Source organism: Gordionus sp. m RMFG-2023, chromosome 4, assembly GCF_954871325.1.
Source record: "Gordionus sp. m RMFG-2023 chromosome 4, tfGorSpeb1-WG-v2, whole genome shotgun sequence".
Classification (NCBI taxonomy): Eukaryota; Metazoa; Nematomorpha; class Gordioida; order Chordodea; family Parachordodidae; genus Gordionus; species Gordionus sp. m RMFG-2023.
Window position 1 is genome coordinate 14,142,161 of NC_088778.1, and position 18,211 is coordinate 14,160,371.

An 18,211-nucleotide genomic window follows, 5' to 3' on the forward strand; every position below is an offset into this window, starting at 1 on the left:
AAATAAATAAAATCAAAAAATAAAAAAAATAAAAATAAATACGTACCGATGACATGACGTAGTGATGACTTGACGTCGCGATGACATGACGTCACGATGACGTTGTGAGGACATCGGAAAATTATAAAATAGATAAATAGATGGCGTTAAATAATTAATGCAAATTGTTACTTATATTTATTATCAAAAGCATTTATTAGTAAAATTTTTAAAATATTAACTGTAATATATTATATAACTGCCAAATACGTCTGTAAAGATGGCATTTTACCTAATATTTTATAGATAATTAATTATATATTATAGAGGATTATAAACTATATGTCTACTTACTTTTTATAAATAAATCTCTTATACTTATTTGGATTTGGACCTTGAAAATAATTTTAGGAAGAGACATGATAATTAAATTGAAAAATCAATAATAGAGTTGATTAGTGATTTTGAACTCGGCTAATTACAATTTTAAATTTGTTAATTTTCAATTAATAAATGATTATATTTATTTAATTAGGGTTATATAATAATTTAAATAATAAAAGTCAATTAAGCTTCAACGGTTAATGTTAAATTAATATTTAGTGAGTGATATTGATATATTTTTAACACATAATTTGATTGTAAGCTGACATAGTAAAAATATAATTTATATGTATTAATCTTATCTAATAGTTAAAATAATATTCATTAAAAATTTAGACAGTCTTATTAATTTTTAAATAATAAAATTAAATCTATATATTACTCAATAGAATCATAAAAGAAATCGTTCAGGGGGCAATTAAAAAAATTTATTTATAGTTCAAAGGGATATTAAGGAGCAATTTTTAAAAATATATATTGCTTCAGGTAGCTATTCATATTTTTCAGGGTGATCAAGCCCCTGCGCTCCTTCCCTAGTGACGCCATTGGGCATATGTATGAATTAATTAAACTTTTTTATCACTTATTATTCTTTAGACACAAATATTTTTTATATCAGCAATCGAAAATATTTTATACTGTAATAAATAGATTTTGCATTAAAAAATACTATTTTTAGAAATGCCCAATATTGTTTTAATTATTTATATGCCAGTTTATTTTGCATGCATAATATAATAATTGACAAAATATGAAATTCAGAATAATTGTTCAGAGTTAACAAATTTAAAAAATGTATAATATACCAGTGGCGTCGCTAGGGGTGGGGAACGTAGGGGCTCGAGCCCCCTAAAAAATTTGAAAAGCCCCCTGAAGCAAAAAAAATTTTTTTTAATGGCTCCTTAATATCCCCTTGAACTAAAAATAAATTTTTTTGACTGCCCACTGAATGATTTCTTTTATAATTCCATTAAGTAATATATAGATATAATTTAATTATTTAGAAATTAATAAGATTATTTAAGAATATTATTTTAATTATTAGATTAGATTAATACATATAAATTATCTCTTCACTATGTCAGCTTGCAATCAAATTCTGTATTAAAAATATAATATCAATAACTAACTAAATATTAATTTAGCTTTAACAGTTGAAGTTTAATTGACTTTTATTATTTAAATTATTATTTAACCCTAATTAAATAAATATAATCATATATTATTTGAAAATTAACAAATTTAATATTGTAGCCGAGTTCAAAATGACTAATCAACTGTATATTTATTTTGAAATTTTATTATCATACCTTAAAAATATTTTCAAAGTCCAAATAAGTATAAGAGATTTCTTTATAAAAAGTAAGTTGACATATAGTTTATAATCCTCTACTATATACAGTTGTTAAATATCAGATATAATGCTACTTTTATAGACGTATTTGACAGTTATATAATACTAGTTAATAATCCATCAACGGGAATAAAAAAATCATGAACTATTACAGGAAAATTTTTTTTGAGAACATTCAGTGAATTTTCTAAAATTTGGAGGTAAATTCCATTAAATAAGGAGATTCTGTGTAGATTGTCCTGGGTTCAATTGCAACGATTTTAATCTTCCATCTCCTGACCCTATCACTCAATCTAATTTATATGACCCAATAATAGAAGCAGATATAGCACCAATCTAAATGTTTTACAGCGACATGCGTTTGATCAGGTTATCCAAGCTATTAACGATACCTCAATTACTACCAGCTATATTTATATAGATAATGGAAAAATAGAAGTATAGAGGATATTCCTGTGGTAGCAAAGGGTAAGATATTTTTTTGTTGTCCTCTAAGATAGTGTAGTAGAGTATTATAAAGATATGTCGTCTTACCTGATACACCAGGAGGATCTATATGGAAAAATCTGGTAGTAATTGAGGCAGCGTCTTGAGGTATCGGCAATAGCCTGGATAACCTGATCAAAAGCATGTCGCTGTAAAACATTAACTCCTTACATAAAGATTTTATGAAAAATATACGTTCACCATCGCAAAATATGGTAGTAAAAATTTTTTATTTTTATCTCAACCACAATATGGGAATTTTGCAAATAGTTTAAAATACCTATTTATCAATATCTTCCCATGCCAGTAACCTTCCCCACTAATCCTAAGTACTTATTATAAATTAGATTTAACAAATAAATCTAAATTATATTTAGCCAATTGAAAAATAAACATTAATTTCATATTACCACCCCAAAATATGCCAGTATAAAAATTTTATCTCAAACAATATTTGAACTCTGGAAATGACATACAATACCAATTTATCAATATCTACCTACATTTTTAAATATTCTGTATCTTAAGAATCTCAAATAAATAAATAAAGTTTGCTTAGTTAATAAAGAAAATAATTAAACATCTTTTTAATTAATGTCTCTTATATGCTGGAGTCTTTGGCAGATATACTATTATGTCCTGTTGTAATCATTTCGTTATTAATATCAACATGTGAAATGCAGATTGAGTATGGGTCAGTTGAGACTTTAAAATTATTTTCTGATAACCAGAGGTAAGCTCAAACATGATTTAAATCTTTGTGCCAACCTGGTGGTGATTTATTCTGTAATAATATCTATAAAAATCAAACATCTTTTTATTACTGTATCCTATATTTTAGGGCCTTTGGCAGATGTTCTTTTATATCCTGTTGTCTCAAATAAATAAATAGTTTGCTTAGTTAATAAAGAAAATAATTAAACATCTGTTTAATTACTGTCTCTTATATGCTGGGGCCTTTCATAGATATACTATTATGTCCTGTTGTAATCATTTCGTTATTAATATCAACATGTGAAATGCAGATTGAGTATGGGTCAGTTGTGACTTTAAAATTATTTTCTGATAACCAGAGGTAAGCTCAAACATGATTTAAATCTTGTGCCAACCTGGTGGTGATTTATTCTGTAATAATATCTATAAAAATTAAACATTTAATTACTGTCTCCTATATTTTGGGGCCTTTGGCAGATGTACTTTTATGTCCTGTTGTAATCATTTCGTTACGATTTTTTTAAGTAAAATAAAAAATGGTTGATTTTAAAATTAAATAATATAAATAACTATAAACCAATAAAATAAGAGCTTAATAAGCCAATAAAAATAAAGATTAATAAGCCAATAAAAATAAAATTGCATAACAATAACATATATAAGAAAGATTATATTACAAAATTTAATTTAGAAGGTGGCTGAGTGGGAAGAACGTTTGCCTTTAAAAAGTTAAATCATGGGTTCGAATCCCGTTATGTACAAAAAATTTTCTTAAAATTTAACATTAGAGAGATATAGTCTCCATCGATTTATTTAACATTAAGAAGATAGGATAGTTGATAGGAAAAATAAAAATTAACCTTAAGAAGATACAACTAAAAGAGTTAGAATGAGTTGTTACCCAAAGACAGAAGCAGGTTTATTGGTTTGGTTTACCCAAATGCGAAGTAAAAATTGCAGTCTAAATGGGCCAGTGATGTTAGAAAATATGTGTTTAGCCAAACATTCAATGAAGGTAATTATAAGTTTTTATAATATATATATATATATAAATTATAGGCATTCCTACTAGCAGCTGGTTGCAGAGATTTAGGAAAAACAGAATATAAATTTTCATAATGTTTGCAATGAAAAGGGGAGTGCAGATATTATTAATGCAAATAAATGGAGCAGAAATACACTCCCATCTCTGATTAAAGATTATCAAAGGAGTAATATTTACAATTGTGATGAGACAGGACTATACTACCGAGCATTACCAAAGGGCACAATGGAATTTGGAACTCAACCACTGGGCTTCAAACCAGACAAGGAAAAGGCCACAGTTCTATTTATCATAAATGGGGATGGATCTGATAAAAAGTTATATGTTGTAGGGAAATTTAAAAACCCTTGGTGCTTTAAAAATAAAAAATTACCAGTAAAATACTACTCCAATAAAAGCAGCTGGATGACAACTTCAACTTTTGAAGATATTCTTAAAGAATGGGATTCCTCATTAAAGAAGAAAATTTTATTGTTTTATGACAATGCATCTTGTCACAAAACAAAATTAACATTTAACAATATAAAGTTAATTTTTTTAACAGCAAATACAACATCATTAATTCAACCTTTGGACATGGGTGCAATTAGATCCTTTAATTGTCATTATAGAAAGGGTATCATGAGAAAAATGATAACATTGATAGAAGAAAATGACACCACCTCTTTTTATAAAAGATTTACACTTTATGTTAGCCTCTATCTTATAAAATTTGCATGGGGTGAGGTGACAAGTACCACAATCATAAAGGGTTTTATTGAAGCTAAATTTTTTGATAAGTCTATGGCATTTGATTGGAAATCGGAGGATGATATAGCATTAACTGACAACAAAGAAGATGAATTTGATCCCATATTTGAAGAATATGTGTTAAACGATGATGATGCTAGCTGCCATGGAATTTTAGATGATCAGGATATTTGTAATCAGATAAGATTAGAGTTGGAAGGTTTAATTACTTAAAATTTTAATTAATCTTATTTTTTATAGAAGGTTATGAAAGCTCCGAGAATGACGAAGGGAATCTAGAGATATCTGATCATATAATTACAAAAAATCAGGCTCTTAATGGTTATTATACTTTTCTTGAATATGCTCATGAACATCTAAGGGATCAAGATTCACTAAGAAAGCTAGAGAATATAGTGGAAAAAGAATTATTTACTCCAGAGTCAATAATTCTTATCACAAAATATTTTTATTAAATCTTACATTACTTTATAATAATTGTGATGCATGTATAATAAAATTAGTTCAAATAAAATCTTATGTTAACAAAGCATTAATAAACTTTCATTCCAGCATGGTCTGTTAATACATTTACATTTATAATATTAGAATTCATAAGATTTGAATAGGCACAGGATTTTAAATCAAATATCATGTGAATGAAAACAAAACACTTAATAAACTTAAATTCTTTTATATTAATCTTATTGTTTCCAGTTTTTTAGGCAAAATATTTTAAAATTTGGCTTTAATAATAAATTAGAATTTAAAAAGTGATAATATATTTGTGTAAAATTATATTTCAGTAAATTTAATGAAGGTAAAATGACAAAAGTAGTTAAAATTAATGGAAATAAATATAAGGGTATTGTAAAGGAAAAAATGTTATTATCTTTCACAAAAGCTTTTTTTTGCTTTAATTCTTACATATCTTAAATAAAAAATGAGATAAAATCAAGTAAACAAATTTAATTGAAATAATTTTATTCAATAAAAAATAATTTATTAACAACTATAATGCTAATACATAAATATAATACATAAATAATTACAATCATTTTATAATTAAAAGTCTTGTTTTCTTTGTTCCTTTCTGTCTATAATCATGTCTAGATCTAAAGAAAATATAAATATATATATCAAAATATATCAACTTTCAAGTGCTTCAGATATTTTAATATTATTTGATTGATCTAAATTAATTGAATACTTTTTATAAAATAATAACTTGATGAATTGACGATAAAAATATAGGATTATTGGTGGGAAGAAAAAAAAGCTATGATCATATGTTTCAACAAATAAGATAAATTTTTAAAATTTAGTTTTTTTATTCGTTACATAACTTATTCAAATTAATATATATAGTTGGTTACATTAATTAAAAATTGTATTTAATGCAAAGTTTGATGGCTTATATGATTAAAATATATATAGATGATAAATATCTTTATAAAAAACACAAACTGATTTTTAATAATAAAATTGTTGAATTTTAATCGTATAATTGTGAAAAATCGGATAATTGCAAAATTTTTAAATATTTCGGTCCCAAGCTTTCGCAATTAAACGGTTTTGACTGTATATAGATATTACAGTTAATATTATAATAAATTTTACTAATAAATGGTTTTGATAATAAATATAATAACAAATTACATTAAGGTATTTAACGCCATCTATTTAGTTATAAATAATTTTATAAAATAATCATTTTATTATTCATCCTGCAATAGATGTAATAAATTTGATATCTTTTATTCTCTTTTTTTTACGTGTTTTTAGGAAAGCTATTTTTTTTCATTTTCGAAAAACAGTCTTGAGTTAAATTTTTAATACAAGTATATTTTTGATATTATTACAAACTACTATTATTTTAAGATATAATATACCAGGTGGTGCTACAATATATAAAATTTTAATTGTTTCATCATATCATTCTGGTCCTTGTTTTATAGTTAGAAAATGTTTCATTTCTAATATGGCATTGCCGTGTAAATAACTCCAGGCTTCAATATATTTGCATAATTATTTCTTCCAAAGATTTTTATTGTTTTTATTTTATTAATTTATCCAACATAATAAATACTGATATTAGTTTACATCGTGAGTGTCATGGCTATTACTGCAAATTAACCAGCATCTATTATTTGTGTTGCTATGTAATTTAAGATTATTCGGCTGAGAGCATATAATTGCATATTTTAGATAAACAATAATGGTCAACTGTGTAGTCTTTTATATAGCATTTAAAATGGAAGATAATCTTTTAGAAATTTAATATCTCACAATAATTTTCTCGATTACTTATCTAGCTTCCATAATGTCATCTGAGAGGAAGCTCTAACCACCATATAATTTTATGATTTGGATTGGTCGTTTATACTCTCTCCTACAAAAATTGTTGATTTGGTTTAGGCCTATACATTTTTCCTTATTAGTCCATTCTATAAAACATTGTCTAAAATGTTTACAGAGATTTATACTAGTTTGATAACCTTTTGTCAATATAAGTTGCTAAGAATTATATTATTGCATTATGTGATTTTTTATATGCCAGTTTATTTTGTTTGCATAATATAATAAATGACAAAATTTCAAAATCAGAATAATTGTCAGTTAACAAATTTTAAAAAAGTACAATATATTTATATAAAACCTGGCCGAAGACCCGCAAATTGGGAGGTATGGTGGGCGAAGCCCCCCATAAAATTTTTTTTAGTTGAGTCCCCTGAGAGTGTGAAGGCTAGCGACGCCCCTGTAATATACTAATATTAAACCCGGCCGAAAGTCGGGCAAATGCGGACCTAAAGCCAGCAAATTGGGGGGGGGGTAAAGATATAGGGGCGAAGCCCTCCATAAATTTTTTTTTAGTTGAGCCCAGTGGCGTAGCTACGGGGGTGGTTTTCGGGTTTGGACCCCTCCAAGAGCAAATTTTTTTTTTAGATTATGCTTTCAAAAGACTTAAAAGTGACTTTATATTAAATAAATACCATGAATATTTATATTTTTCCATTTTTGATGTTTGGGGAAGGATATTATATTACTATTGAAATTATTCTGGATAATATTATTATAAAGTCATTGAGAATAATCTACTAAATTATAATAATATATTATTGATGAATTTAAAAAATATGTATATAATGTCGAATATATTGTTATGATTTTTAAGATAAACCCGGCCGAAGGCAAGGCAAAAGGGCCTAAGGCCCGTTAAAGAGGGTCTGGGGGGCTTTGCCCCCCAGTTTTTAATATATATGGACCCCCTCTAAGTAAAATTCCTAGCTACAACTGGTTGAGCCCCCTGAGATTGTAAAGGCTAGCGACGCCCTGGGGTGCCCACAACGAATTGTCATGATGACGCTGCCTATGAATATATTTATTATATGCATTCTAAAGAATTATGCCAATTTTATGAAATATATTTAAATCTTTATTTAACTTAAATAGCTATTATATAATATACTATGTTTTATATTAAATGCCTAAATTCGCGCCATTATAGTTACCCTTCCCCTTTTTAGAGTAATGGCATATCCACGCCGTAAATTTTGGGACTACAGCACTGTACATTGTATTAATTATTTGGAGGCTGGAGTATATGGGGAAATTTTTAATCATCTTAAAATGATGTTTGCTAAAACGGACAGGGGATATTAATACCCTTTGGTTACCTCAATTATTATCACACGAGAAGAATAATTCACCTTTTAAATTCCGCTTCAAGGAATATTGTAATTAAAATTATGACCCATTAAAATTTAATTTACTTGAATACTGTTGTGTTGATTTAATTTAGAATAGGATGATTTGAAGAAAATATTTATTTATTTATTGTTTTTTTTTTAAATTGATAAATAAATAATAATAATAAGAATAAATAAAAAGTAACGATGGCATGACATAGCGATGACATGACGTCACGAATGACGAAACAAATTATATATATTTGTATTTATATCAAAAAATATAAATAAATATTTTCTTCAAATCATTCTATTCTAAATTTAAATCAACAGTATTCAAGTAAATTCAATTTTAATGTGTCATATTTTATTCCAATATTGTTTGAAGCAGAATTTATTTATGGTAGCTATATCAGCACTGATTTCATTCCTATATAAGTTAAATTCCAACTGATTCTAACTAACCATTTTTCTTTAAGCACTGCCAATTTCTCGTGAGACCTGCTTTTGTCATGACAATTAGCTCATAGACAAACGTTGAACAAAGTTGGCATCTATTTACCTTATCCTGTTTTTTCACATGGACAGCTATATGTGGCTATGTCTCGGGTTTGTTCTCCTCGTAAACTAAAGATTATGACCAATGATAAAACAAGAATTACAAACCAATGTGGTGTATCGTGAGGTTATATCCGATTAATACCGGTTTATACGCATACGAAAGAACAATACTTAGTCTCATATTTTTTTATAATTTAGATAAATTTATATATTTATTTTAAGCATCCTACTTTTTTTTAAAGCTATCCATTTTGTCGTACCGAACAATATGCGCTTTTATCTCTGATGAACATTTTGTATAACTCATAGAAAATTATACATAGTACATTATTTTTATCATTTAAATAAATTTATATGTCTATTCTTAAGAATTCTACTTTTAGCTTGAAATTTTGTCGCGCCGAATAATATTCTATTATCCCTGCTTATTATTTTGTATAACTCACAAAAAAATATACATAATACATTATTTTTAATATTTAAATAATATTTTATATCTATTCCAAAACGACGATATTGTGGTAAAGGAGTAATCTATTGTAATATTCTATTTACATGTGTTATATTGGTCATTTAGATATGATTATATATATATATATTTACGATTAACATAATAAGTGTTGGTTAACTTCCTAATAGATTATTGACATCACTTATCCTTTCACGACTTCCTTGTATTACATTTAATTGTGATTGAATTATAAAAATGAATAAAATGTAAATGATGACTAAATTACTAAAGTATAAATGATGATGAAATTACCAAAGTGTAAATGATGACTAAATGATCATCACGTTTCTAACGCTTGATGACTTACTGGTAAACAGGGGGGAAACCGTTTTACAGTAATAGATCTAAAGGACGTGTGTCTACAAATGGCCGTTGAGCCAGAGTCCCGAGAATATTTGGTCATCTCAACACATAAAAAATATTTTTGATACCGAAGGATGCCAGTTGGGCTTTCTTACAAACCTATTATTTTCCAGCGTTACATGGATAATGTTTTGAAAGATTGCCCGATGACTGAAGTTTATTTGGACGATGTAATTATCTCCGGCAAAAATGACGCCGAACATCTGCCTAATTTAAAAATAATGCTCAATAGGCTGCAGGAAGCAGGCCTCAAAGTTAAATTTGAAAAAGTTTAATATATACTGTATTTTGTTTTGTTTCTAGGTAACGTGATCGACCAAAATGGGGTACATCTAGGCCGCCGATATTTTTTGGTAACGCCAAGAACGCCGCCGTTTAAGAAAATTACTCCACGGCCGGCGCAGAGATTTCTTTCATATTTCATACCTTTTTATTCTAATAATTGGTCGACATCACTCTTGTAATTTTTTGATGAATTTTTATTTTCTACTATTTTAAAATCATAATTATATTGACGTCATTATAGAATTCAATCAATCAAAAATCTAAAATTCCAAAAGTTACCATAATTTTACGTATTTTTAAAATGAATGCATCTACATTTAATAATTCATTAAATAATTTTAGTATTCCTAACTCTGGATATTAAAAAATCCATAGTCTGGAAATTTATTTGCAAAAGAATTAGAGAAATTATTACTGCTCTAAGATATAAAACTGCAGAGGTTGAATTTGAATTCGAGGAAGATCAAATAAAAGTCTAAGTACAATAGATTTAACATCAGACATGTTAGATCTTGACAGCATTGTTCCTAACCCGGATTCCCGTTTTCAAATTGGAATAACAATAATTCCACGCATATGAAAACCTCAAAATTAAATGTCCCAATACGTTGGCATATTATATTAATTATCCTAGTGTTGAACATGGATTATTATTTTATTATAATGGTTATTATTTAGCGCAAATTTTTGTATCTTACATTCATTAAATTATCACCATTTTTTCATTTAACTGTTTAATAGATTTTTTGTATATATAAAAGATAAATTTATTATAGTTTTTTAGTTAAATTGTAGTTAAATACTTTTAAAATATATTTATTTAATAAAAGTTTTAAATCTTTTTGTTTAATCTTGCTTTGATCCCTGCCAACCTTTACATGGTGGCAGCGGAGGGATATCTGTTAAATTTTTTTTTTCTACTAAATATATTTAGGTCAAATGGATCAATCAACTATGAGGAGAATTGTTAAACTAGATATCAAACTAGACGAAGCTATCATGGATAATGGAGTTGTTATAATATCAAGAACCAATATGATAGTTAGACAATAGGTTATGAATTCTATGTAGTAAAACCTATGATGATTTATAAAATATTCTAAATCCAAGTAAAAAAAAAATGAAAGTTATAAAATTCCAATATGCTTAATAAAATAACTGAGTAAATTAAATATAAATCAGTCATAATGAACATATATGAATACTTAGATAACCTTAAAAAATATTTGCAAAATAATAAATTAACAGTCAAATTTCTTGATAGACAATATGATTTTAGCTACTGAAACTTAGATAACTAGATAAAAAAAAAGTTCTGGAATGTTATGTTCATTCTAAAAACATGTAAGTAATGATTAATTTGAAAAAGTGAAAAGTAATTTAAATATTTAATGATAAATCTATCTCTAAATTATGAATAAACCTATATAGGACAATAATAATAAAACAAAGTCCATAGACAAATTGGAAGATTATTTAGTATTTCATGATAGTAAGAATACTCTAAGCTTAATATGTAATTTACCAGATGGTTTATTTTTGGTCATGAAAGCAATGTTACCAAGAGAGTTAGATTTAAGTTATGATCAGGCATTGTGTACATTAAAATATTTATGTAATTATAAATCGGCTACAGAAATAAAAGAAAATTGTTCTAATAAAAATTTTAGTAAATCTAATAATGAGAATTATTATAAAAATAGAAAATTAGATAAAGAAACACATTATTATAAGAAATGATCATCATAATTGTAAATCTTTTAGTATCAAAAAATTGAAAAATATTGAATTAAAACCCAATATTCAAAAGGAAAGATATTCTTATAAACTAAAAGAGATAAATTATATAATAAAATTTTAAATATTCGTGATTATAGAAAAAAAGGAAATAAACATTAAAGAAAATAATAAAATTAAAAAAACTTTTACTAAATGCGATAAAAAAAAATTGAGACTTATAAATTTGAAGACAATAAAAGTATCCCTAAGAGAAGTCATATAAAAACTAAACGTCTTCATCCTAGATTAATACTCAAGGATAATAATGTTTTGAAAAGAATCGGGAAGTACTTTCTCAAATTATCAAATTAAGAATCTGAGCTGGTAGAAGAACGATTAGCATTTCTTAAAAATATAAAGAAACTGTCGAATTTCTTTCAGTACAAAAAGGGCCTGTTATAAATGAGATTTATATTATATATTATCAATGTTATAAATGTCATATATATATATTATCAATGATATAAATGTCATAGATACAAATCAATCATATTAATATATTTCATGAAGTGATTGCCAGTCAAATAAACTTAATTAGTATATTGGCGACGTTGTCGATGATTTATTATGAATAAAGAAGACAAAAATAAAGTAATTATGAATAAAGAAGAAAAAAATGATAACATTATGATCAAATTCGATAATTTCGATAATCAAAACAACTTTGCTGATTACATTGAATATATTGATGATATGTTGGAGATAAGAGGTATATTAATAAATAATGAAACCAAAAAAAAAATATTATTTGCGTATATGGGTATTAGTAATTTAGCTGAGATGAGGTCCTTTGTTTATCCAAAAATATTGAAAGATCTTAATTATGAAGAGATTATTGAAGTTGGTAAGAAAATTTTTAAGCCTATTTCAACATTATTTAGCTCGAGAATTAAATTTATTCGGATAGAAAGAGGGGTTGGTGAATCAGTTGCGGAGTTTGCAGCTCGACTTAAAAAATTGGCTCAAGAGTGTAAATTTGAATCTGACCTAGATGGGAGATTGAGGGATCAGATGGTGGCTGGAATCAAAATGAGTGCATTGGAGAAAGATATTCGCACTAGATTTCCAGATGGAATAAATGACTTAGGAGAAATGGTGAGTTTTCAACAGGTTTTAAATATGGCTTTGGCAATGGAAAGGGCTGAGGATGAAGTGACAAATATGATGGTAAAAAAAGTCAATAAACCTAAAGAGCAGATAGAGAATAATCAAGAAAATTTTTCAAATCAAAAGTACTCATATAATAATAATAACAAAGAAAAGGGTAATTTTAGTTATTACACTAATAATAATTTTAAGTTTAGAGATAACAATAAATTTAACAATAATGATATGTATAAGTTTAATAAATGCTCAAAATGTGGAAGAACTCATCCCCCTTTTCAATGTTTTGCATCAAGGGTGAAATGTTATAATTGCCAAAAGGTAGGGCATTATGCTAAATATTGTAAGGGACAGAAGTTACATGCTATGCATATAGATGACAATGATTCATCAGATTCAATTAATAATATATCCCAAATTGGTAGAAATAGTGCAAAGATATTTGTTTGGATTAATGGAGTACCTATAGAATTTGACTATGATACGGGGGCACAGGTATCGGTGATTGGGAAACAATATTGGTATGAAATTGGCCGACCCAAACTTGGACCAACCAAACCTTTATCAGTATATGGTAACCAACCGCTAGATGTGCTGGGTGAAACTATGGTGAGGGTTCGTCTTGGAAAGATAAGCAGATCACTACCGATTGTGGTGACCGGTTCAAATGACATTCCATTATTTGGACTACCATGGATACTGGCATTTAATATGTTTATTCCACGACAAGTGACTATACTTAGTATCACAAATAAAGAGGTTATGACAACCAATAAACAAATTGCTGGCATGACAACAGAATTTATTAGTGTTTTTGATGACAAGCCTGGACGGGTGAATGATATAGAAGTTAGCATACATTTGAGTGAGGCAGCAAGGCCGAAATCATGGCCAGCTCGTAGAGTACCTTTTCCATTACGAAAACCAATTGAAATGGAACTCGATAGATTGGTTAAATCAGGAATATTGAAGGCGATTGATCCAACACAAAAACGATTGACATGGGCCACTCCAACGGTAAACGTACGAAAAACAAATGGAGAAATCAGGATTTGTGCGGATTTTAAGGTGACATTAAACCCATATATTTTGTACGATTATATTATACCAACGGTGGATGATCTTTTAACCAAATTAAAAGATGGATTGAAATTTACGGTAATAGATTTGAAAGATGCATATTTACAATTACCAATAAAAGAAAGTTCAAATGAATACTTAACCATATCGACCCACATTGGTTATTTCCAATATCAATGTATGCCTTTCGGTCTTTCTAGTGCGCCGACCATATTTTAAAGATATATGGACAATTTATTACAAGACTGCCAAATGACTGGAGTATATCTTGACGATATTATCATAACGGGGAAAAATGATGTAGAACATTTGAATAACGTAAAAAAAGTACTAATGAAACTAAAACAGGTGGGTATGAAGGCAAAATGGGCCAAAATACGTTTTTTAAATGAATCAGTTTCTTTTTTGGGTTTCGTAATAGACAAATATGGAATACATCCAGCGAAAGAAAAAATAGATGCTATTCGAAGGATACCAACTCCTAATAATATACACCAATTACGATCTTTTTTAGGACTTGTGAATTATCACGAGAGATTTTTGCCACATCTACATGGAATTGCCGCTCCTCTGCATAAATTAACAAGCATTAAATCTTGCTGGGGTTGGTCGGACAAGGAACAAGAGGTATTTGATAAAATAAAACAGCTTTTGTCAACAAATAAAACGCTAATTCCATATTCGCCAAACTTGCCAATTATATTGGAATGTGACGCTTCCAACACTGGTTTTGGAGCTGTGTTATGTCATTTAGTGAAAAAAGATATTAGCAGACCAATCGCATTTGCCTCGAGAACACTTCTAGAGTCAGAGAAAAATTATGCACCAATAGAAAAAGAGGCACGAGCACTTTTGTTTGGTATGGAAAAATTTCATACATTCATTTTTGGTCGAAAATTTTTATTACGAACAGATCACAAACCTTTGGAAAAATTATTTGGTGATAAACGGGAACTACCAAAAATATCCAATAGTCGATTAACGCGCTGGGCTTGGAAAATGTCCGCATATGATTTTGATATTGAATATGTTCCTGGAAAAGATAATAAAGTAGCTGATACATTATCTAGACTGCCAATAGATGGCATAAAATCAAATAATGATCAAAAAAACGCGTTAAAAATTAGAGCTATAAATTTGCACGATATAAATATTAGTCAAGTTGAACTCCAAAAGGAAACAAGGAATGATAGCTTGTTTAAAAAAGTAGTTAAAAATATTGAGCATGGATGGGTGGATTTTGATGCGAAAAAAAATACAGAGTTAGTTTGTTTTTATAATCGTAGAGAGGAATTGTCAGTAGATCATGATGTTATTGAATGGAATGGGAGGTTGGTAATTCCAACCATTTTGAGGAAATCAATTTTAACGATTATACACAGAGGGCATCCAGGAATAAATGCTATGAAATCAATTTTTAGAATGTATTGCTGGTGGCCGAATTGCGATAAAGATATTGAACAAAATGTTCGTCAATGTATGCCTTGTCAAAGTAATCGGTCGAATATTATGGAGGTTCCTTTATATTTGTGGAACATATCTAATATACCATGGGAACGAATTCATTTGGATTTCGCGGGGCCTATTGATTCGTATTCAGGGTTAGTTGGAGTTGATGCACATACTAAATGGGCTGAGGTTGAGTTAATGAGAGAGACCACGTCCACGACAATGATCAGGGTTTTAAGGAAATGGTTCGCACAGTTTGGAACACCTAGACAAATCGTATCAGATAATGGACCTCAATTTATTTCTGGAGAATTACGAAAATTTTGTTTCGAGAAAAATATTAAATTGATACATACAACACCGTACCATCCAAAAACGAACGGTTTAGCGGAAAGAACGATACGAACCCTCAAGAGTCGATATTTTGCAACTAGGAAAGACATCAGGGAGCCCGAGGAAGCCATGGGAGAAGTTTTGCTAGCATATAAAATGGATGAGCATCAATCAACTGGACGTTCACCGGCTAAGTTATTATTGGGGCGAAATTTGAAAACGGGATTGAATTGGTTACGTCCTAATGTTAGTTATGAAATGGAACGATCGAATATAAGACAAAAAGTAGCGCATGATGAACATAGTCATATGAGAGAATTTGAGATTGCACAACCGGTATGGGTGCATAATGAAATAAATTCAGGTTGGAGAGAAGGAATTATAAAATCCAGAACTGGCAGATATTCTTATTTGGTAGAAAGCAAGGATAGAATGGTACGAAAGCATGCGGATCAACTTCGAAAAAGGGAGGTAGCTAAAGAAATGGAGAAGTCTGGGCCAGGGGAAGATAATGGAGAAAATATGGAGTCAGAGAGAGAAGAGGAAAATATAAAAAATAAAGAGTCGGATATAGTTGAGATTTTAGAAAATGTGGAAGATAACGGAAAACTAGAAACGCGGAAATCACAAAGAGCCAGGAAACCTACAAATCGGCTTATTGAGGAATTGTAAGATCATATGTGTGGGGATATGTTATAAATGAGATTTATATTATATATTATCAATGTTATAAATGCCATATATATATATTATTAATGATATAAATGTCATAGATACAAATCAATCATATTAATATATTTCATGAAGTGATTGCCAGTCAAATAAACTTAATTAGTATAGGGCCTACTTTAAACTTGGCGTTACTTTTTAGAAGTGGAATTGAAACAAATTTAATTGTAAATGATGGTGATAGTTCTGAAATCATTTCACTTAAGGAAAATATGCTAAAATAACTTGCGTTACGATTTTCGGTGTGTAATCTGAAAGTAATAATATATAAGTATATTCTTTTATTTTTTATTTAAAATTAATTAGATATTGGCTTCTCTTTTAGATCCAAGATTTCAAAAATTGACAATTGTGTCAAAGTATTTAATAGAGCAAAATTGTTCAGCTTCAGAATTTATAATAAAACATCTTATAGAGAATGATGATAATTAGGTAGTAAATATAGATTATGAGGATCAAGATGAATGATTAAATTTAAGTTATTTAACAAAATTGGCAAATAAACATTCAACAAATATAAATTATGATTTCAAGTTAGGTGACTTAGAACAAGAATGCCACAGTTTTCTTGAAAAAGATATTCACAAGATATGGACGTTCTAAATTTTATGAGAGAAAAGAAGAGTAAACTTCCCAATCTTTCCAGGCTCGCCAAAAAATTCTTTGCAGTGACTATAGTAAAAGAGTTTTCTCTACCGCTGGATTGATGTTAAATTCAAGGGGATCATTATTATCCCAAAAATTTAAATGAAATAATTTTTATACATGATAATTATAAAATAACGAAATCGATTTTGGATTTATAATGAGTTTTCTATTAAATAAATATTAAAAAATATGCCGAGATATCTGTAGAGTAATGTATATTCGTTTTTTTTTTAAATAATAAGCAATTAAAAAAATTTATGTTATAAAAATTTATAACTGCGCCGATTTACGCCGATATTATTGACGGCGGCTAAAAATCGGCGCGCCGCCGGCCGTCGATTTTTGAAAATTGAGCCAGCCACCGATAGTTTGTTGTCGCACATGTCTAGGTACATCCAAGCGAGAAAAAAGTAAAAGCAATCCAGTTCGCACCTAACCCCAAGAAAGTTGATCAATTACGTCAATTTATACAAAACTTATGCGATTATATGGGAAAACAACATTTGTCACTTTCGCTAAACGCCGTACCACCCGAAGACAAATGGGCAGGCGGAGAACCTTGAAAGGGAGGTATTATGCCAATCGAGAATCAATTAATGACCCGTAAGAGGCGATGACTCAAACCATAGCAGCGCATAGGCTGGAAGAACAGAGTTCGACGGGTAAGTCACCAGCTAAGATTATGTTCGGTCGTCAGATAAGAACTAATCTATATTGGGCTAGACCATAGGTGGGAAATGAGAATTATAAATCCAATGTTAAATAAAGTCAAGAACATGGCACACATTCTAGTGTTAAGGAATTTGACGTTGGTCAACATGTATGGATAATGAATGAAACCACTAAGGGTTGGAGAAAAGGGTTAATTCAAGATAGGAAGGGATTATATTACTATGTAGTCGAGACGTCAGATCGTGTACTGCGAAAACATGCTGACCAATTAAGGGACCGTGTGGCATCAGATACGGCAGAACGGGTAATCGAAAGAA